General features: G+C 35.0%; 1 protein-coding gene across 3 annotated transcripts in view; it reads right to left on the reverse strand.

Moving 5' to 3' along the window:
* TENM2 (teneurin transmembrane protein 2) overlaps positions 1–22,543 on the reverse strand; it is a 1,505,907-nt gene that overhangs the window by 1,118,539 nt on the left and 364,825 nt on the right. For all 3 annotated transcript variants that reach the window (XM_072824231.1, XM_072824230.1, XM_072824229.1), the window contains one exon: positions 7,484–7,596. The gene's annotated coding sequence lies outside the window, so the exon portion shown is untranslated. The remainder of the gene's footprint in view (positions 1–7,483; positions 7,597–22,543) is intronic.

Raw genomic sequence — 22,543 nt, forward strand, 5'->3', positions numbered from 1 at the left:
TGTCTTATTGCTAAAATTTTAAAATGAAAGCTCAAAGATCCCTAAATGTGTCTGCATATTACATATGTATGTTTGATATAGGTAGGCTATACATAAATATGTTATAGATTTGTGATATTTTTCCACCTCCAGATCATATTACCAAAATCGATTTGTAAAGAAAAACATTTATATGTATCAAGTATATTCTCATAAATATAGAAACTAATCCAAATGATTTCCAAATCATGTAATCTAGTATAAAATTTGGTAAATAAAAGCTAATTTAAGTTTATTGGTTTAATTAAAACAAGCATGTCATTAGAGTTATCAGCACTAAATATAATACTTTTATTCTACCCAGATTTATTAAAAGTCAATTTCATGTTGTCTGTTAAAGGATTCATCAGGCGATAAGAGATATAAGAGAGATAAGAGGTAAGATGATGATTAGACATTTAACATATCATGGAATTTTCAAAATCTAACCATAATTCTTAGGAAAATATGTAACATAAAAGTTTTTAAATATACTTTTCAGTAATATTTATGCTTATGGTAAGTCTACTTAAAAATAGTTTTCAAAATCTTTTTGGTAACTGAAAACCTTAAAAGTATACTGGGATAAGTTAATAATTGGATGTTCATTGATATCTAGATTATTCCCAAATAAGATAAAATATTGAAACATTAATTCCCGAACATAGTTGAAACATTAATTACCGAACATAGGTTTATCCAATTTTGGCTTACTTTATTTGTAATCCCATTATCCAGATTCTGGCAGTTTTACAGTCATGCACAAGCAGTGAAAAATTTGAGTTGCCTAGTACACGTTCCTAGCTGAGATGTAATAATGAGACACTCTGCCTTCTTATTTCAGTGTTTATATTACAAGCAAGTCCTTTCATTGTCTATACAGTGCCACATTTTATACATTTTTGTGCTTTTTCTTGCTGATTTTGCTGTTTTAAATGACTCCCAAGTGCTGTCTAGTGATCCCAAGTGCAAGAAGGTTCTTATGTGCCTTAACAGAGAAAATACACGTGCTAGATAAACTTTGGTCAGGCAGGAGTTATGGTGCTGTCTGCCAGGAGTCCAATGTTAATGAATCAACAACATATATTAAATAAGATGTTCTTAAACAGAAACACACGTAAAACAAGGTTACATATTGATCTGTTGATTGGTTGATGAAAACATTGGGACTGAGGCTTGCATTTATCTAATCTTGTATTTCCCCTTGGGGCAATGGTTCAGTATTTGCTAATTCAGTGTTCCCAGCAACTTGATAGAACATGACTACCCCAAGTAAGGAGAATCAACTGTTATATTTATTTCCCTATGTTCTCGATAGTTTATTCCTTGTATGACTGTGCTCTATGTTCTTACATTCTTTATTAAGATGCTGACATTTGTACCTCATTTAATATGGACATATATAGGGTATGCAGGTATACAATACACAGACAGACCTACACAAACACAAGCAAATATCCATTCAAATATCTTAGCTATAATATTTTGGCTTATTTATAATGTATATTATTTATGATGATATTTAATTTATATTAAATTGACATTTTAGCAAGATATTTTTATCTGTTGGCTTTTCAGTCAAATTGGACTCATCATGGACTTATTTTCCTTATATAGGTATACCTCATTTTATTCTGCTTCATTTTATTGTACCTCACAGATACCACCTTTTTATGAATTGAAGGGCTGTTGCAACCCTGCATTTAACAAGTCTACTGTTGCCATTTTTTCAATAAAATTTGCTCATTTTGTTTCTCTCAAATTGTGGTAATTCTTGACATATTTCAAGCTTTTTTTTTTTTAAAGATTTTATTTACTTATTCATGAGAGACATAGAGAGAGGGGCAGAGACATAGGCAGAGGGAAAAGCAGGCTCCATGCAGGAGCCTGATGTGGGACTCGGTCCCTAGACTCCAGGATCATGCCCTGGGCCAAAGGCAGGCACTAAACTGTTGAGCCACCCAGGGATCCCTGCTTTTACTTTATTATTTTATGTGAATTGTTGCAGTCTCATATAGAACTTCAGTGGATGAGAATCTGCTTCCTGTGGAGGAGCAAAGAAACTCATTTCTTCAGATAGAAACTACTTCTGGTGAAGATGCTGTGAAGATTGTTGAAATGATAATAAAGCATTTATAATATTATATAAACTTAGTTGATAAAGCAGTGGTAAGGTTAGGTTTGAGAGAATTGACTCTAATTTTGAAAGAAGTTCTGTAGATAATATGCAACGTGAAACACAGAAATTGTTTGGGAAAGGAAGAGTCAGTGCAGCAAAAATTATTGTCTTATTTCAAGAAATTGCCAGCCACCCAACCTTGCCAGCCACCACCCTGATTAGTCAGGACATATCAACATCGAGGCAAGACCTTCCCCCAGCAAAAGGATTATGACTCACTGAAGGCTCAGATAATGGTTAGCATTTTTCAGCAATAAAGTATTTTTAAATTCAGGTATGTACATTGTTTTTATTTGGACAGTATGCTATTGCACATTTAATAGACCAATAATGTCAGTACCTCATTAAAATGCTTGATTTTACCCAAATTCTGTTCTATTCGTTCACTGTGTTTGCATAGTTCTAATGATACAACAAACCTCTATAGACTATGTTTCTTATTTTTATAACTGTTTTATAATAAACTAAGCCTTTCAAAGATATTCCCACTCAATTTTCCAAATAACCTACTCAAAAATTTAAATAGCATTTTATAATTACTTTTCATATTCTGTGTTACAAATAACTCATTGATTTATGAACTCAGGGATTTGAAAACCAAAATCTACATCCAGTGATAGTTGGCAAACATCGATAAGCACATTATTCACACTTCAGCATAAGTGACAACAGGAGTTTAAAAAAAAATCCATAATTTAAAAATTCGTATAATTAATTTACTAGATCATAGCTTATCATCATATCATATTCTTCATAATAAAACTTACTAGGCTTTCTCTAGAATCATCCATATTTTGCTTGTTCAAAATATTTCAGTTAATGGATCAGTATCTGGAAGAATAGATTGGACTAAAAAATATGCTTTTTCCCTGTCTTAGTTGTGCAGACTTGAGCAAGATATGTAACCTCCTGGAACCTCAGCTTTCAGGATTGTTTTTTTTTTTTTTTTTAATGTTTTCTCTTTTTATACATCTAATAGAAATTTTTTTTTTTTTTTTTAATTCATGAGAGACACAGAGAGAGAGAGGCAGAGACACAGGCAGAGGGAGAAGCAGGCTCCATGCAGGGACCCCGATTGTGGGACTCCATCCCAGGTCTCCAGGATCACGCCCTGGGCCGAAGGTGGTGCTAAACCGCTGAGCCACCCAGGGATCCCCAGCTTTCAGGATTAAAGAGAACTTTGTTTTTATGTTAAATAAAATGATTTACATTATGGAAAAAAATGTTTATATGTAGCACACAGCATGTATTTAATAACTGTTTCTTTCTACTTTTTATCCTTTCATAATTGTTATATTAACACACCACATATACATCATATATTAGTTCTATTTTAGAAGTTCTATTTTAGACTTTAAATCTCCAAGGAAATATTTTGTGAAATATATAATGGTGCATGACTTTATATGAGAGAATTTGGAATATTTAACGAAAACCTGTTGTAAATCTCTCGACGTTAAGAGGCAAGTCAGGCATGTAGTAGGCATGTAAGAAAAAAATTCTCAAAATGCTCTCATCTTAAAGGTTAGATGTTGAGTATTAAAAGGTGTTTCTATGCTGGCCAAAAAGGAAAAGGAAAAAAAAAAAAAGAGCTCAGTGTAATACTTTCAATATGGTGCTAATAGTTCCAGTTCTTACATAGAAGTGAATTTTAAATTAGAGGGGGAAGAAAAGTGTTAATCTTATTTTTTAAGAGACTAGGTCACTTATATATTCAGTACATACTGATTCTTACAAACTCTTTAAATGAGAAGGAGAGTGAAAAATGTCAAGTTGTATTCCACTGATAGGGAATTAAATCCACACATCACCCACTGCAGGCTGTGTTGCTGAAAACACAGCCTTCATGTAGATCTGTCAATTTTCCCAAAATTTCTACCTAAAGTTGGGTTTCATTTTAATACTATCAAAAATTGAAAAAACATTTGTTCTATTTGGCACTTATCAATGGCGATCTTTTGAAGTATCAGGGATTTTTTCTATTGTTTTTAAGTTTCTTTTTCTTTTATTTTCATATCTTAAATGGTGAAAAATAGCTCCCCCCCCCAAATACTTCAGTGAGGACAGAATTGCATCTTAAATTTCATCCTAGTCAGATTGAAAGCAGATGTGACCATCCTAGAACTATGAGAATCTACATTTAAATTTAATGTTTTCTATTACTTCAACAGAGTATAAACCACTTTATACGCTCATTCTAGCTAAGCAAAAGTAGTTGCATAGAAATGTTTAAGGTACTGATCCACTAATTGAAATATTTTGAACAAGCAAAAGTATGGGGTGATTCTAGTGAAAGCCTGGGTTTTATTATGAATATGTTATGAGCTATGATCTAGTAAATTACATAAATTATAATAAATATATTTATTGCCTCTTATGAGCAAAGAGAGTGGCATTTAAAACTTCACGCATAAGCCTAAGTGAAAAGAAAAAGAACCAGAGATGGTATGGACAGGAACTAAAACCTTGGGCAAACACTAATTTATGCTGATAAAGCCTATTGTCTAATAAAGGCACTGTCATTTATTCTATAAGGGCTGAAAATGACACTTTCAATTGAACAGCAGAGGGCAAAAGCCTTGCAGAGTTCTTTTCAAAACAGGTAGGTATTTCTTGGGAACGGGTTCCATAGAATGTAAAATACAATGCCAAACACAGTGAAGAACTTCTGAAAGTTGACAGCAGTTTTCTGCAAGCCCAGCCCAGCTTCCCTGAGTGCCTTGTTATTTAGCCAAAATTCAAAATATTTGTGGTTGCAATAGTAAATTATCTTAACTAAATGATGGCAAAACCTAATGAGAGGATGGAGAAAACTCAATGAGTTTTCAGGCCAGCATGTTAGGCAAATCACTGACATTCTAAAATTTGCTTTGGTTATCAAGGTGGTTCCTCATACCATGTAGCCATTTCTCTCTCTTCCCACCTCAACACAACACTCCTCATTTTCCTCTACCCATTTTCCTGACTACAATGTATCAAAGAACCATCTTTTCCAGGAAGCTGAATCAGAGAATTAAAATAGAGAGAAGATTAGGGTGATTAGCTACAAAGAGAAAAACAGCAGGTGATCATTGAATCTAAAGCTACAGGAAAAGCCCCTAGGGATCTGAAACAGGGGCCTCATTCTTTAAGGGAGGCTCAGTTTTTCCAGGTCCTGCCCCACCTAAGCTACCTCCTCTTCCTCTGCAGTATTCTGATCTATTACCTGCTCTGGGAGAGGACAAATTGATTAGCATAGGATATGTCAGAGTCTTAGGTCTGTGTCACTATACACCCTCCCTTTTTTTTTTTTTTTATGTTTATTTATTTATGATAGTCACAGAGAGAGAAAGAGAGAGAGGCAGAGACACAGGCAGAGGGAGAAGCAGGCTCCATGCACCGGAAGCCCGATGTGGGATTCGATCCCGGGTCTCCAGGATCGCGCCCTGGGCCAAAGGCAGGCGCCAAACCCCTGCGCCACCCAGGGATCCCACACCCTCCCATTTTTTCCAAAATTGACAACTCTGCATTTATAGTATAATGGATTTCCTAAGCACTCAGTGATGATAGCTCTTTAAGAACCAAAACAATGATGGACCCAAGCTTCCCAGAAAGAAAGTGGTGCCAGGGGATATTTCTAGGAGAGGATAGCACCTGACTTCTGTGCTAGCATCCTTGAAGTCAGAGGTGTGCTGTAATAAACTTGAGCCTTCCTTACACAACCTAGTTTGGATCTGACCTCCAAGACATGAGGAACATCTATGCTTCAGAGAAAGTGAAAGTGTGCTGAGCATTATCCCATTGAGTGCCTTTTTCAGTATCCAAGGACAATATAATTCAAACAGAATTCACTACTACCCTAATAGAAAATTCTCCCAGCTCAGACTACATACCCAAGAGAACATGGGGACAGCAAGAAAAAATGTGGAACACCAGCCACAGTGGAAAGGTAGTTTTCAAACAAGTTGCATGGACTTCAGTTTCTTTACCAGCAAAAGGGAGCCAGAACTGCTGATGACATTCATTTATCTCCGACTACAAGTCCAAGTGCCAGGTTAAGTACCTAATTGCATCATCTACTTCTCCCACAGCCTCATGAGATTCCCATCCAGGCATTACATTATCTGTTTCATAAGTACTTTCTAAACTGACTGTTCCAGGCAGGCTGTTTACTGCATAATGCATACCTCCTTCATGAAAGTATTCACATCAACACTCTTGCCCTTAAACCCATTCTCACTCCCCTTGCCACTGCCTCACTTTCATAGGAAAAAAACAAAAAGTAAAACAAACCACACACAAAACTTCTGCTAGAAATGAAGAAAAAAAAAAAAAAGATTTAATCCAGATGCCTGTTCCTTTTATCCATCTAACCACTTCTAAGTCTCTACCATCCCTCCTCTCATACCCTATCCTTGGTCCTAATATCTCCATATGTACTGAAATTACTACAATTATTCTATAACTGAGGTTTTAGCTAAGTCAGATGATCCCTCTCCAAATTAGAATTGCAAAATATATTATTAATTGTCCCCATAGGGTCCTTTAATTGTCTCACCCCCCAAAGTGCACCATCCTGGTAAGATGTAACCTATAAAAATATAAAAACAAGATCTGAAAAGCACAAGACTTGGGAAAAATGGATGCAGAGGTTCAAGAAAAAGGCTTAGGAAAACCTTTGATATATGGTGCTAGATGCTGTAGAAATATATTGAGGATGCCAGTTCAGGGGCAATAAAAACAGAGAGGATTTTATTAGAAACATCAGAAAGGCTTGCCAGTTTCCTTTTTGCTTGTCTTACAACATGCATAGATTAGCAACATTAAACAGATCAAGGGGGGAGGAGGGGGGTAAGGTTATTATTATTTTTTTTTAATCTAAAATGTTTTACACATTACAGTGGAATGCTATGTGGTCCACCTAACCACAACCTTTACCTTTTATTTCCATGCACACAGAGCAAATCTGAAGTGTGATAACCAAATTATTTGTAGAGGCCAAGGGATAAGGAGAGGGTGCCAGGGGGAACACACCTAGGTAGAGAAGAGGCAGATGCATGACCAGAGAATTGTAGTCATTCAGTTGGGTTGGGAGAGAAAGACAATAGCAGATTTCTGAGAGAGAAAATGACAGTACAAATTACTTGTGTCCATAAGGAAAAAAAAAAAGAAAAAGAAAAGAAGCCAGTTTTCCTGCACAGAGCTGGAAAAGCCCTATTTTGTGCTCTGTATCAAAGCACTTTGGTCAACAATACAAACAACATGAGGCAGAGCAAAACACAAAATTGTAGCAAAGATTCCACTCACCAAAGGGTGGATCTTCAGTGTGCAATTCAGCTGGCTTTACAGGAGTGCTCCACAGCAAAGCCAAGAGATGAAGCAAGCCCCAGTCGGCTTAGGCAATAAAAAGCGGGATGTAACTGTTAAAAAAAAAGAAAATAGATAAGATTCAAATGAGCGCATAAAACAAAAAAAAAAAGAATAAAAATGCAAATAAATACCATATATCTTCAAAATGTAGGAAAGTTGGAATTAAGAGCTAAATAAGCTAAATTGTACACCTTACCCTTTAGAGTATCTTTCAATAGAGAAATGTAAAATATGGTATAAAACATATTAATTAAATCAGTCATTTTGACTATGGCACACCATTATCGTTAAGACACCAAATTACCACAATACTGTTCCCATTTGTTATCCTTCAACTGTGATGCTGTTTGTAATCTATTTTTTTAAATTTTTTTTTTTTAATTTATTTATGATAGTCACACAGAGAGAGAGAGAGGCAGAGACACAGGCAGAGGGAGAAGCAGGCTCCATACAGGGAGTCTGATGTGGGACTCGATCCTGGGTCTCCAGGATCGCGCCCTGGGCCAAAGGCAGGCGCCAAACCACTGCACCACCCAGGGATCCCCTGTTTGTAATCTAAACACTGAAATACACAGTATTAGAATGGAAGAACAGTTTAAGCCCATCTTTCTAGCTATACATGGATTTTAAGCTTGCTCTTCACATTTCCAAATGATTTATTTCATCTTCAAATTTACAGTTTGCTCATCCATACAATTTAAGCATGATTTTGCCAACTTTAAAATTCAAATTCTTGCTAATTAGTACCATGGTCAATAGAACACAGGAGTAGTATTATATACCAGGAAAGTCCCCGACTCCAATACAACTTGCTTTGGGCAAATAACCTAAGCTTTCTTTATCTAAAATGGGGATATAATAACCCCTATTTCACAGAAATGTTATGATGATTAAGCATAAAAATCCATCAAAAGCACTTAGTACAGTGCCTGGCACATAGTACCCCTTCAATACACTTCACATGTCACCATTGTCATTATTGTTACCAACACTAAAATGCTATATACCTGGAATGTCATCAACGGAGATTTTGAGCTCACCTCCTAATGATTAACTCTTTTGAAAAATACAAACATCTCCCCACACACACCAAAAATGTCCACATAATTAAACAAATCCACACTTAGATGTTTGTTCCTTATTACATTCCCTTTTCCCCTGGCCAGGAGAACTAGGACAGTGAGGGAGGCAAAGCATGATTTCGTAGGTTCACAAAGGGATTGTGTTAGTGCAAAAAAGAGAGGGGTCAACAAAGAAGGAATGATTGCAATTGAAAACAAATAGCTTTAATCACAGAGGTTTTTGCTCAAGTCATTCTCATCTTGGATATTAAATGTACGTCTCCACGTGTAGGACAAAGGAGCCCTTCCTCAACCAGCATTTCTAAAGCAGGGTGTAAGATCGTCTGGTGAGCTGGAGCCTCAATCTCCAGCACCCGTATAAGGCCACAGGCGGATAACACATTCCTGGATACCCTCCTCACAAGTAAAAGCAACATTTTCAAACTGATGACTCTATCTTCCTAAACACTCTGAAAGGCCTTTCTGCCCTCCTCAAAGACTCCTGGAAATGTGGAACAAATATTAGGTGCTAGCATCCTGATATTGCAGACAGTAGGAGGACTTGTCACAATGCAGTGGAGAGTATGGAATTTAAATCACAGCAGACCTGAGTTTGAATTGTGACTCTCTCACTAATAAGTACAACCTCATACAAAGTTCCTCAGACCCCCTGAGTCTCAGTCTTCTCATCTATAAAATGGGAGCAGAGACAAACCACCTATTAAATTGAGTAATAAGGAAAGAATGTTTCTGGCATACAGTAGGCATACAACTAACATTAATCACAATTTCTGCTTTCCTTGTTGCTGCTATCTTGCTTATTATGGTAGCTTGATAATCTGATTATAAGGGAATGAAACAGAATTATCTAATCAAGACTGCATGTCTTTAAAAGACAAACTGACAAGACCAGACAGAATGATAAGACCTATGTCAACTTGCTTTGTTTTAATTTTTTTTTGAAGTTTTCAATTTGGCAATCAGAGCCCAGAAAAGCAATATGGTTCTTTGATTTCTTCCTGAGAAACTGTACAGCCTTTATTGTCTTTGTATCGCACAACTTTGGCACTTAATTATATCCTACCTTGTAATAATTAGGTGTCCTTATAATCAAGTCTGTTTACGACACGTGCAGTTCTGATCCTTTAATCTCTACTGAATATTAGTTTTTAATGCTGTAAAAAGCCACAATTTAACAATTTTATTACTACATAAAATTGCAAGAATATTTTGAAGAAGATTCACCAACAAGTTGGATCTAACATTTTCTTTTATAATTAGAAGTAGCACAAAATCATACAAGGAAGCTTCAATAGTAGAAGCCCAGGCAGTTTCTATGCCTTTCCACTGACTTGCTGTGTTATCTTAGGCTAGTCACTGATCTTCATTTTTAGACCTGTAAAGGAGCCTGCACTTGAGTCAGATACTTGTCTCAGCTAGACCACAAAGGTCTTTTTTTTTTTTTTTAATATTTTACTTATTACTCATGAGAGACACAGAGAGAGTGGCAGAGACACAGGCAGTGAGAAGAAGCAGACTCCATGCAGGGAGCCTGATGCGGGACTCGATCCCAGGTCTCCAGGATCACACCCTGAACTGAAGGCAAGCGCTAAACCGCTGAGCCATCCGGGCTGCCCTAGACCACAACGGTCTTAGAATTCTGTAATAACAAGACTATAATAAGACAACTGTAATTTTCAGGCAACAAATCTGGTACTTGCTTTGTTATTTTATATTGTGTTGATTATAAATTGAAAAGCCTGCTGATGGAATGAATGTAAAATAAAAACAGGTATGGTCAGTTTACACAGTATATTTGATACAATGTAATGATCCACTCTCCAGGCTCCAAAGCCTAGCAAAGAAAAACACTGAATGGCCACATGGTCCAAGACAAGCTTTAATCGTCTATGTTCCTTAGAATCTTGAATAAAATAAGGATAATAACAATATCTAACTCAGAGAGTTATTATAAAGACTACATACATAATTCACTTAATGAGTGGCACATACATTTATGTTAGCTATTATTGTTTATTTTTATTAGTAAAATAGAATTACGTCAAAATACTGATTTCTGAAGGATGAAACTCACTCCCTATTTTGTTATATGCATTATGGATATTCGTCAAATGGATAAATGGAAGTGATTTTTTGATCAATGTGTGTCACTCATTAAATATTCAGTAACAAATGAGGCATGCTTTAAAGCATACATTTATTGCCAGTGTTACTATTTATTAGGTTTTCATCTACATTAAGAGAGATCAGATAAAACATATATTGATTGAACTTAAATGCATTATTAAATTATAATAAAACTAACAAACCCAGACTTGAATTTTTTCTGAAATATACATTTCTGGCATATTTTACACATGAGAGTAACACATGAGACTACATGAGACCTATATTTATATAACTATAATGAGACCTATATTTTCAAATATTCTTTTGAGTATCATTGTAAAAAAAATTATATAGTTAAATAAAAATAGAGTAAAAGCCACTCAGAAGCACATGAGCCAGTGATAGCTGCTGCTTACATTTTGATGGACATCCTTCTAGATATCTCTCTATAAATAAATTCACCTGAAATAGACAAAATTATGCACAAATAGGACAATGCCAGCCGCCTCTTTTTATTCCAAACCTTCTTCCATAATAGAAATGCATTTTCTAGATTATTGATGGCAGTTAATCTGGGCCCACTTTTGATTCAATCAAATTATTTTAACCTTTCATTTAAGGTTTATCAAAAATTTGAGATATTAAATATCTGATTCAAGAATATTATAAAATGACCTATTTAAATTAATATTATTGACATCTGAGGAATAACTTAGGAAGGTCTCAATTTGCATTTTTTAAATGTGTTTTTCTATCATTAAACATACGAATCAGAAAAATTAAGCAAATACCAGACTGCATATTTTACACAATAGGAAGTGCAACAAAATGAAGTGATATAGACAAACCTATAAAAAGCCAGACAATAGGAATAAAACTTGCAAGATGTTGTTATTTTCATTCAAACTACCAGCTCCATTAATGGAAATTAAGTTTATAGGCTTAAAAGAAATATTAACAATTTTCCCTTTAGATATAAAGAGAATGATGTTACAGTGTAAGGAATGGGAGATTAGTAAATGCAAATTAATTGACTTCTTTCTAATGAATAAAAATAAAGATTTCAGAGACATAAAAATATGAGTTTCATTCCACAAAACAGAAAATAAAATGATGAATTAGAATGAATGACTTTCAGAATACTCAAGTCATTTTGCATTCTACTATTCATGTAACTGTTTAGGAACTGTAGCCTTCTTCAAAGAAATATCCTAAGTCCAAATAAAATATCTCTCTGTTTCTTAACAAGGACATTTGATAATGAGGCATTTAGATCAGCAATAAAATGATTTTATAACATAGAAAATGATTCATTGACCTGGATATACAAAAACCAGTCAGCTAGTATCACTTATTTATTTGACTAATATCTGAGTGGTGCCCATATATTAGAAACTACTTCAAGCCCTAGGTTTAATAGTGTCCAACAGAGGAGCCACCAGCCATATGGCCATGGGCTATTGAGCACTTAAAAAGTGGATAGTCTGCAATGTATAAATGTGAAACACATATGATTTCACAGATTTAAACTATCTAAACTATCTCAATCATATTTTTATATTGGGCACCCACTGAAAAACGCTATTTGATATATTGAGTTAAATTAAATAGATTAAGAAAATTAAGTTCACCAGCTTCTTTTTACTACTTTTAAAGTGCCTACTAGCAAATTTCAAGTTACATGTGTGGTTTGCATTATATTTCTTTAAAAATATATATTTATTTATTTGACGGGGTCAGGGGGAGAGCACAAGCAGAGGGAGAGGGAGAAGCAGACTCTCCAAAGAGCAGGGAACCCAACACAGGGCTTGAACCCAGGGCCTCAGGATCATGACCTGAGCCAGAGGCAGACACTTAATCAACTGAGCCACCCAGGCACCCCTGCATTATATTTCTATTGGACAGAACTTCTCCAGATGATAAAAATGTTTAATGAGGAAACAGGTCTTTGTATTCACGTTTGTGTGCTTGGAGTCAGGCACAAATGCCATTCAAGGACTCCTGTCAGATGCTGAGGAAGGTGCATTATAAGGAGCATGCCAACCTCTGAAATTTTGCCATCTAGCAGTATGCATCAAAAAGACGGGAAAAGGTACATAATCACAAAGCCATTATATATGCTAACCTAAAATATAACACTGCTTTATGTCAAGAAATCTCTCTAATAAAGTTATGGTTGTTCAATACATCTCATTTCTTTTATCACAAGGGGAGCATTAAGCTGATCTGCTGTTCAGCACCTACTGCTGGGATTGTGGATGTGCTTCTCAGGCATCAGGAGGGGGACGAGGAGCTCATATTTTATTTGCTTTTAATGGCAAATTTGTACAGTGGATCAAGAGAGCGGCCTCATCACAAATGCTATTTGAAATTCACTGATATCCCCAAGCTAGCTAAGTTGGATCTTAGGAGGGAGCCAGGAGAAAACATTTCAAAACATCCAGAGGTCCCCAAAGCCTCCCTAAGGATCTGAAGGCCCACTGTGGTTGTGACAAAGAGATTACAGAACTGTCAAATATATGGTAGAGATTAATTAACAGAGTATTATCTTTGGTGGCTCTGACCAACAGTACAAAGAAATTATCAGGAGCCAAATAATTACAAACCAGGTATGCTTAGAACAAATTTAAAATAGCTTATCTTTATTTTTACAGTATGTTTTATTCCCTCCAAAGCCATTTCAGGCTAAAGAAGTCTTCTTAACTATATGGAATCTTTGAATTTTCACTCTTTAGGATAACATTTCAATTAATTTAAGTCATTTTATCTCTCACATAGAGATTTCCACAATTATCTGTCAAACTCAGGCATAATTTTGCTCAAAATAAATGGTTTCTATCATAAAGATGCACTAAAACAATCAAAACACAATCATATTCTCAATATTAGAATGCAGGATTTGTGGTACAAAGCTTATGTTCAAAGGTTTTAAAGAAAGGAAACATAATTTATAGAAGTTTAAAAAGATACTCCATGTAATACCAATTCATTAAGTAATTTTGAAAGGGTCAAATCTTATTTTGCTTAAGGGTTATCTGATACAGAAATTACTGGAGTTTTATAAAATATGCACTCTGTCCCTGCTCATTTTCTGAATGAATAAATATGAGGCCAATTTTATACAGAATCACTTCAACTTGAACTAATAATAATTGTGTATTACAGCCTAGCATGTTTCAAAGGCATATGTATAAAAAGGAAGGCAAAAGAAAACATTAAATCAGCCACTAATTATAATTAATTCATGGACAGTTGAGGTTTATTGGCTTTGGCTAAAGTATGTAACAGTACTCATATGGAAGTCCAGTGTCCAAGTTAAAAAGCACCGGGTCATATAAGGACTGTTTTTATTTGCTGAATAGATTTAAGATACAATAGACTGTTTTTGAAGATAAAATGATATAAGCAGAAACTTGCAGATCTCACCAGAAACTGTGAATCTCTTACTGATTATTTCCTTTATTTTCAGGAATGTACATGGGTCCTTTTGAGAAATTTTTAATCATTAAGAAAAATTAAAACTTGCTGAAAGACATTGCATGGGATTTCATTTACACTGAATCATTCTGGGGCACTAGATTTGCACTGAAACATATAAAGAGATTCGTAAAATTAGCATCATCTCTTTTTAATTATGGAGAGATGGAGAACTAACCCATGGAATAAGAATGATTTTGAAATCATAAAAAGAATCTGACCTTTGTGTATGGTAGCCCTCTCTTAACTGATATCCCACCTACTCAGCTGGTTTTGTGATACAGTAATTATCATATTTGACCTCTGTCCATGAGCAAACTATTTAATTGTTCATATCAACTATAGCCCACAATACTTTCCAATATGCCTATTCATCATATTTACTACCTGCTATGGGGACAGCTGAACCTCTCCTCCTCACTCATGGCTCTACATCCTCACCATCCAGGGAGAGTTATTCAAGTGAGCATATAAACAAGTGGTAAGTGAGCCAACCATCTAAAGTTTTATATCAAGGCACCTGGGTGGCTCATTTGGTTAAGTGTCTGCCTTCAGCTCAGGTCATGATCCCAGGGTCCTGGGATTGAGCCCCGTGTTGGGCTCCCTGCTCATCAGGGAGTCTGCTTCTCCCTCTCTCTCTGCCCCTACCCCTGTTCCTGTGAGCTCTCTTACTCTCATTCTATCTCAAATAAGTAAATAAAACCTTAAAAAAAAAATAAAAAAAAAAACCTTTATATCAACAGTCCAGAGCATGATCCAGAACACTGAATAACCACAGTATACAAATCATAGCATTACGTCAAAAGCTATAAAACTATAAAAGAAACTAAAGAAAAAAGCTTAGGGCATTAGGGAATAAGGAATTTGGTTGCCAAATACATAGACATTGACCTGACCAGTGCTGGTCTATGAGAAATTTTCACAGTAAAGACAAGGAATTTTTTTGCAGGAAAAAAAAAAAAAAACATCAACAGAATCAATATAGCTATCCCATCTGCATAGAAAAACTTTTGAAGCACTTTTAAATTTACTTTATCAGCACTCAGTTTGAAATGATCAATATGCTAAAACTCATAATTGATTCATATATTTGCATCAAGAATAACTGCCATTGGACTTCTATTTACCATCACATTATCAACCATCACTATTTTTTATTTGTAGTAGGCTGAAAATAGTGAAGTTGTATTTCTTTAAAAAATAATTAATACTTCTCTCCTTCATTCACACTACTTAGAGGTGTGTACATATGCATATTTGTGCACACACATATTTTCTGCCTCACACATACACATCAACTCAATACAGGTCACTAAAATTGGAAGGGATTTATTCTATGTTCAGCACTTCAGAATAAGAGGGTGGAAAAGGAGGTAGAGAAAGGAGGAAATAACATGTGTTTGCAGTATTTTGAAAATTAAAGATCCCATATACCAAATGCCATACAGAAATAATTATACTTTTTGATTTCCTAAAAGTACAATCATTAAACAGATGAAGCTATTAGAATATTAAAATAAAAGGTTGTTCTAAATTTTTAAATACAAGTAATGCTTGTTTTAATCATACTGCTGTCAGATCTAATGCCATCAATAAAAATTAAAGATGCACATTCACAATCAATTTCAGAGGTAAAAGACTCATTGTATTAGATGCTAGTAGAAGTAATGCCACTCTTGCAAAAGAAGAAATAAAAACAAACTGGTTATTTCCCATGTTAGTCTCACCAACATGAACTGTGCCCTTTAAAATATAATTTTTCCACTAAGTGTAAATATAACCCCTCTCTAAACAAGCAATCAGCATGATTACTATATTAAAAAGCATATATTTCCACAAAATCATTATATTAAGTAGCAAACAAATGTCTTTTTCCCTTTCGTTACCCTCCCCCTAATTAATTAAAGATTGGCACAGTCTAAGAACTAAATTTATTTTCAATTAAAAAAAGAAGTCCGTATGTCATGATAATTTTTTGTTACTATTTCTAATGTGCAAAACAAAGGTTTGCTGTTAGCATTGAACATAGTAATCAAAACAAATCCTTTAATTTTCAATAACTGTAAGGATATTTGAAGAGTTGTTCTCCTAGCAAGGTACTACCTCAATGGTTAATCCTATTAAGAACTGAGCCATGCACTGCGACTAAATCCTCTGGGGAATTTGAGGAATCAAAGGCTTACTGCACACTTAGAAGGCAAGGACTTTTGTAAAGGGCTCTATTATATGAGGAACAAAAGAATACCACTTGTGTACTTAAATATCATCTGCTTTTCCTTCCAAAATACTCCATTTTTAAGTAAAGATATGTGATTTAAATGTATTTAGAGTTTAGCTTTTGGCACCACTCTCGTTTCTGAGTAGAAGTGCCATCTGCGGGCCCCATGGCTCACGCATAATGATATGCTTACAAGCTGCTTCCCTTTTCTGCACAATGTACCCTTTTCACTTTAACATACATTTTCCATAAATTTTTGAATAACAAATTGGGCTGTGGAAGTTTGTTGAAACGGGACAAGGGAAATGCCCGTAGGCTAGAAAGCGGCGATTTTACTAAAGAAATTGGCGCAGTGGAAAATATCTACCCCACCTGCCCCCACCCCCAACACCTATCTTGAGCTGTGATCCTTTAAAATTGCAAATTAAAAACTTCTCCCCTCAATATATTAGGTCTGTACATTAACTTGGGCAAAGAGCCCACATGCCTGCCATCCATTACACCTGCTGGGTGACAAACAGATGAGAGTCATCATGCAGACTCCCAACGTTTGATCTCCTGATATCGCCAGATGTCCCCCATTTACATTCAAACATAACCACAGTCATTAATGCAACTAGCCCGGCTGGCATCTAATAGGGGGGAAAAATGGAATTCTAATCTCAAATCCTAACTATCTAAAGCTTTCAGGATGTGAACATATATACTATTAAGTGTGTTTCCATGAGTCTAACTTTCTGGCTATTAAGAGAACTGAGCTCATCGTAGGACTGGAAACTGGTACAGATGGACAGATTCCGCACATATTTCAAGAGAAGACCTGCATCTTGCCCCATTTGGCTTCTGAACTTTTAATTTAAACAACAAAATTTACCTTCCTGTTATCTGCTATATCCTTAAATACAGTAAGAATAATCTTGCTTGTTGGGTGCAATTCAAATACCCCACATAGGGAAAACTCGTAAACAGACAGCAGAAGTCAAAGAAGCCATGGAAAGAGTAAATCTTAATTTCTTCCTTGCCTCCCTCCCTAGTCTAACAGCACTCATGAAACTGCTTACTGATAAGAGTCAACTGGAGAACTTAAAACAAAAGATCGTATGCACAGGTATCAGTCCACAGCCCCTGGATGAGTCTCCAAGGATGAGACCCAGGAATTTTAAAATGCCCGTATTAATTCTCTTGAAATCAATCCTAGACCTTGAGCATATCCTGGCAGTATATTCAGGAACTATTCATGAGAACATGACTTAACAGCTTGACTTTTTGAGACTTTCTTTTCCATTCTTTGTTTTACACAGAAAATATTTGTAGTGCGTCTACTCTGTGCCTGGCACTGGGCATTTGGTATTCACAGACTCCGTAAGACACCAGGATTTATCTCAGCAGAGTCAATACATGGCTCTAGGTACAGAGAGAAGTCTGCCTAATATTATGAGAGCAGAGAGATTCTTACATACAAACTAAAAGAAATGAAAAAACCCAGAGACGCTTTCCAGAATTTTACAAGGGGTCTACCAACTGGACACTTCAAGAAGGTCTGGGAAGGAAGAAACCACTAGACCTCCTACAAAATATATCAGTATCTATGCCCAGGAGGGGCTCTGACTTGTTTAGGGGAAGAAGGTTGAATTTAAGCATCAAGGAGGAAGCTGGGAAGCCTGCAGCATCTTACTGCATTCCTTCCTCTATTTACACTAGAATCAGTTTAGACCTTCTCCCTTCTTCTAGCTCCCTCTACCACTGTAATGAAAATATTCTCCTCAGTGAGAGTGTCATTGAGCAGCTGCCCTGGACCCTCATCACTCTTCCCCTCTCCCCATTCCATCTTCCTCATCTCACTGCTGGGTGAAATTACTGTGTTCATGTGTGTTTCTGTCTCTTATCTGTCTCCCTTGCCTATTATTCACCTGTTCCCAGGACCTAGAGCCACACCTGGCATGAAATGAGTATCCAAGTACATGTTGAATGAATAAATTAGTGAACAAAAATAGTTTTTCTTAAAATTTCTCGCTTCCTTCTATCACCCAACATGGATATTTTTCACTGTATGTTCTTGGATTTATATTATTAGTGATTGTTTTCATTTGAAACCCAACCTGATTCTCTTCTAAGATTATTGTGGTCTATATGCTATCTCACTTTATTCACTGAGGATGCTTACACTTGGACTCAGTCAGCAACAATCCATTTTGATGCAAGCCCAATATATCTTCAGCCCATCTCTCCTGTAATTTATAAAATATCCTATTGCCCCTCAGCAGGGACAGAATTCCAAATCTTATTCAAATCTTCCACTATATACTCAAGAAGAACAACAACAACAAAATCCCCTCAAAGGAAAAAGTGCTAGAGGAATTTCTGTCTCGAGGTCAAGTCTAAGAGGATAAACACAAGCCATCTACTCAAAGTAAGAGGAATTAAACAATGAAATCACTGATTTAAGGCTTTTAATAACAATGGCAAAATATTAAATCAGGCTTAAAATTACCAAGTACCATCAGGCCACTTTTACTTGAGGTTTTTTTTTTCTTCAGCTGCTCAGCACATCCCTACAATTTCACGGCACCTACTAATAGAAAGTGAGCTCAGATTCTATTGACAGTTTCATGACAAGTCATACTTCACCTTCCATTGTCCAGTCTTCTTAGCTGTTCATTATCTTGACTGCTGTGCCTACGAGATAATGATACACTCTGCTTCTACCCCTGACTAGAACACATTTTTGCTCCAGGGTTCCTTTTAATTGAAACACACTGTCGGTATTACTGTTTTTGGTGCAAAAGTAAACACATTTTTAACACAAGAATTCAGTCTGTATTTGCTTCACCAATAGGAAGTGTGTAAAAAGTCACCTGCCTCTAGAAAAGTGACTGGATGATTCTTTTGAGACATTAATATTTTTACTCTTTTCTTTCACTTTCATTACCATTTGTCACTTCTGAAATGTGATAATCAATTATCTCTGTGAGAAAAAAAAAATAGTATGACCATCCTTACCATTTCTCTGAGTGTCCCAAACCCATTAAGGAAGTACTGAGTAATGTCTCGTCAACCCTTAAGCATAAAATTGACTGAAAATGCCTTTAACTTTAAAAAAAAGTATGATAAATTGTACCTCTTAAATTATCTGTGTCTATTGTTAATCCCATTCAGTAGCCACCGACTGACTAGAACAGAATTGCCCAACATCGGGATTAGTAGCAGCTGAGCATGGCCAAGATGCTGCTTTTGCCTAGCAGAGGTTCTCAGAATTTGAACTCTTTCAAGAAAACAAGTGAATTCTTTCTACAAACAAATATATTTCAAATAAGAACTACATATATAAAGAGGAATAGGGTTTATTTTCTCACCCTCTGGCAAAAAAATATATATGATACTCTAACCATTTAAGAACAATAATACATTAAACACTGTGCACAACTTCATTTTATACCAATCAATTAATACAATCATATCTATGATATTAGAATTCTCACCATTCCTATTTTATACATGAGAATATCTAAGCACAGAACTGTTAAACATCATGTCTAAGGACATATCACAGAGCTGGACCTTGAATCTAGATCTGAACCCATACCCCAGGTTCTTAGCCACTGTTCTATGATGCCTATTCTCTCTGAGTTTTTAGTTAAAATATTAAAGCACTTCAATGAAGTCATCTAATGACTGTCATGTATTCTTATAATAAAATATATATGGATTTAAATTTTGAAAACATAAAATGGATTCACAATTTCAGGTTGACCTTAGAAATATTTGTTAGTATTCCTTCCATTTATCAATTGTCACATTACTTGTCTTTTTTTTTTTTTTTTTTTTATCACTGTAGCCAACACAATTTTGATTGTTTTTGCCACTACATATTTGGGGAAGGGGAAAAGAAAGAAAGAACATTTACTCTCTCTTCCAAGAGATTAACATAATATGTGTGTGTGGCAGGGGAGGGGGCTGGGTGGGAAGATGACAGGGGAAAGGATTAAAAATTTACCACCCTTAGAAGCAAAATGGTTCTCAAATATTAAAATGCAAATGAATCTGCAGGGAAAATTTTAAAATTTCAAGTCACTAGGCTCTCCCTAAAAGATTCTGATTCAATAACTGTGGGGTAAGGTTCAAAAAGTGGATTTTTAACAAGCAACAACAGTAATTCTACTACAGACAGTTCATACCTGTGTTGTCCAATATGGTAGCCATTAAGCTTATAAAATGCAACTAGTCTAAAATGACGTGTATTAAATGTAAAATAATACACACTGAATTTCAAAGATTCAGTATGAAAACCAGGATATGAAATATCTTATTACTTATTTTGATTATATGTTAAAATTCTAATGTTTTAGATATATTAACTGTAAGAAAATATATTACTAAAATTAATCTCATCTCTATCTTTTTTAGTGTGGGTACTATACAATTTTAAATTATATGTGTAACTTACATTGGTATTTCTATTGGACATTATATTTCTATGTGGACTTATCTTTCTTTTGGGCAACATTAGTTGACACTCTCATTCCCAGGCAAAGGTAGTAAAATAATTCTAAATTAAAACCAGGACCAAGTGCATATAATAAAAATTTTAGTACATAAGATTTCTTTGAATATTTTTAGAAATCTGATAAAGATATATGCATCAACTAAACTGCCACATCAATAAATACATCAAATTTATAGTTTTTAGTGAAACAAACAAACAAAGCATTAACTAACTATCCTTAAGCAGCATTCAATGATTATCAAATCCCATGTGTGGCTGGTTTTTGCATTCAGTTATGAACTTCCTTGGTGCATAATATATGTATGTTTGTATATTTGTATATATGGACACTGTTTATACAGCCTATCACTAAGTATGACTTTTCATTTTGTGCCTCATTCACAAAATAATAGAAACATTTAGCAAGAAATCTGTTAAATATAATCTAATACTATTGAAACTGGCAATAACTATATGAGATAAATCGATTTGTATGGGTAGGTGGGAACATAATCACCTTTATTAATATTTTCTCTATTGACCAATGTATTATCAATTCCAAAGAGCTGACATAAATTAAAGTATCTGAAATCAACATGTTATGAATTACTACCAATACTCCTAAACTATCCATTATCATTCTACTAAAATGAGGTCCATACACTTAGTTTCATAGAATTTTATATGTTTGAATGATGATAAGTGAATTTAAATCTTGACTTTTCTGACTTATATGCTATATAATCACATTCTGATGATAGGTTATACTAGATGTCACCAAACATTCTCAGTTCATGGTAACCTTAGTGTCTTGGTAATATTTTCATGATGCCCCTAGGGCAAGAGAATTACTTAACAGTTGCAGTTATTCAGGAGTTAGGTTCAAACAACTTAATAGTAGTAGTTTAGGCAGATGTTTCTAACTTTCCTTTAAATATTTAAAATATCTCACAGATTCCAAGTGAGTTTGTTGAAAGGTTCACACAGTTAACTTCAGCTCAGTTTAAAAACTGTAGGACTGTATAGTTTTAAATAGTATAGAAAGTAAAAGGCAAAATTTCGTACCTCCTAAGGGAAAGAATATTCCTAATGCTAATAGCCATTTAAAGCTTTGTTTCTTTTAACACATTTTAATTATTAGAGTTATAAAAGTCATCATATATTGCACCACTAGATAAGTGACATTTAGCATAGACTGCATCAATCAGTTGATCAGTCAACAGGTATTTATAGAATACCTATTATATATCCAAGTCATTACTCTCAAATAGCTTACATCCTATAATTTATCTATAGATATACCTTAATGTCATGCTTTCTCAAACAGGGGTCTCAAATGATTACTGTCATCTAAATTTTTCTATTTATTATATTTATTATTATTAATTAATGTATGATTACAATTTCTTGTGATGGCTAAGAAATTTTATGAAATTCTGAAAATACAGTACTTTCTTTTTTTTAAGATATTATTTATTTATTTGAAAGAAAAAGTGTACACACACACCAGTGGGGGAGGGGTAGAGGGAGAGGAGAAGCAGACTCCCTGCTAAGCAGGGAGCCCAAAGCAGGTCTAGATTCCAAGACCTGCTTGGGATCATGGCCTGAGCTAAAGGCAAACACTTAAC

Source organism: Canis lupus, chromosome 4, assembly GCF_048164855.1.
Source record: "Canis lupus baileyi chromosome 4, mCanLup2.hap1, whole genome shotgun sequence".
Lineage (NCBI taxonomy): Eukaryota > Metazoa > Chordata > Mammalia > Carnivora > Canidae > Canis > Canis lupus.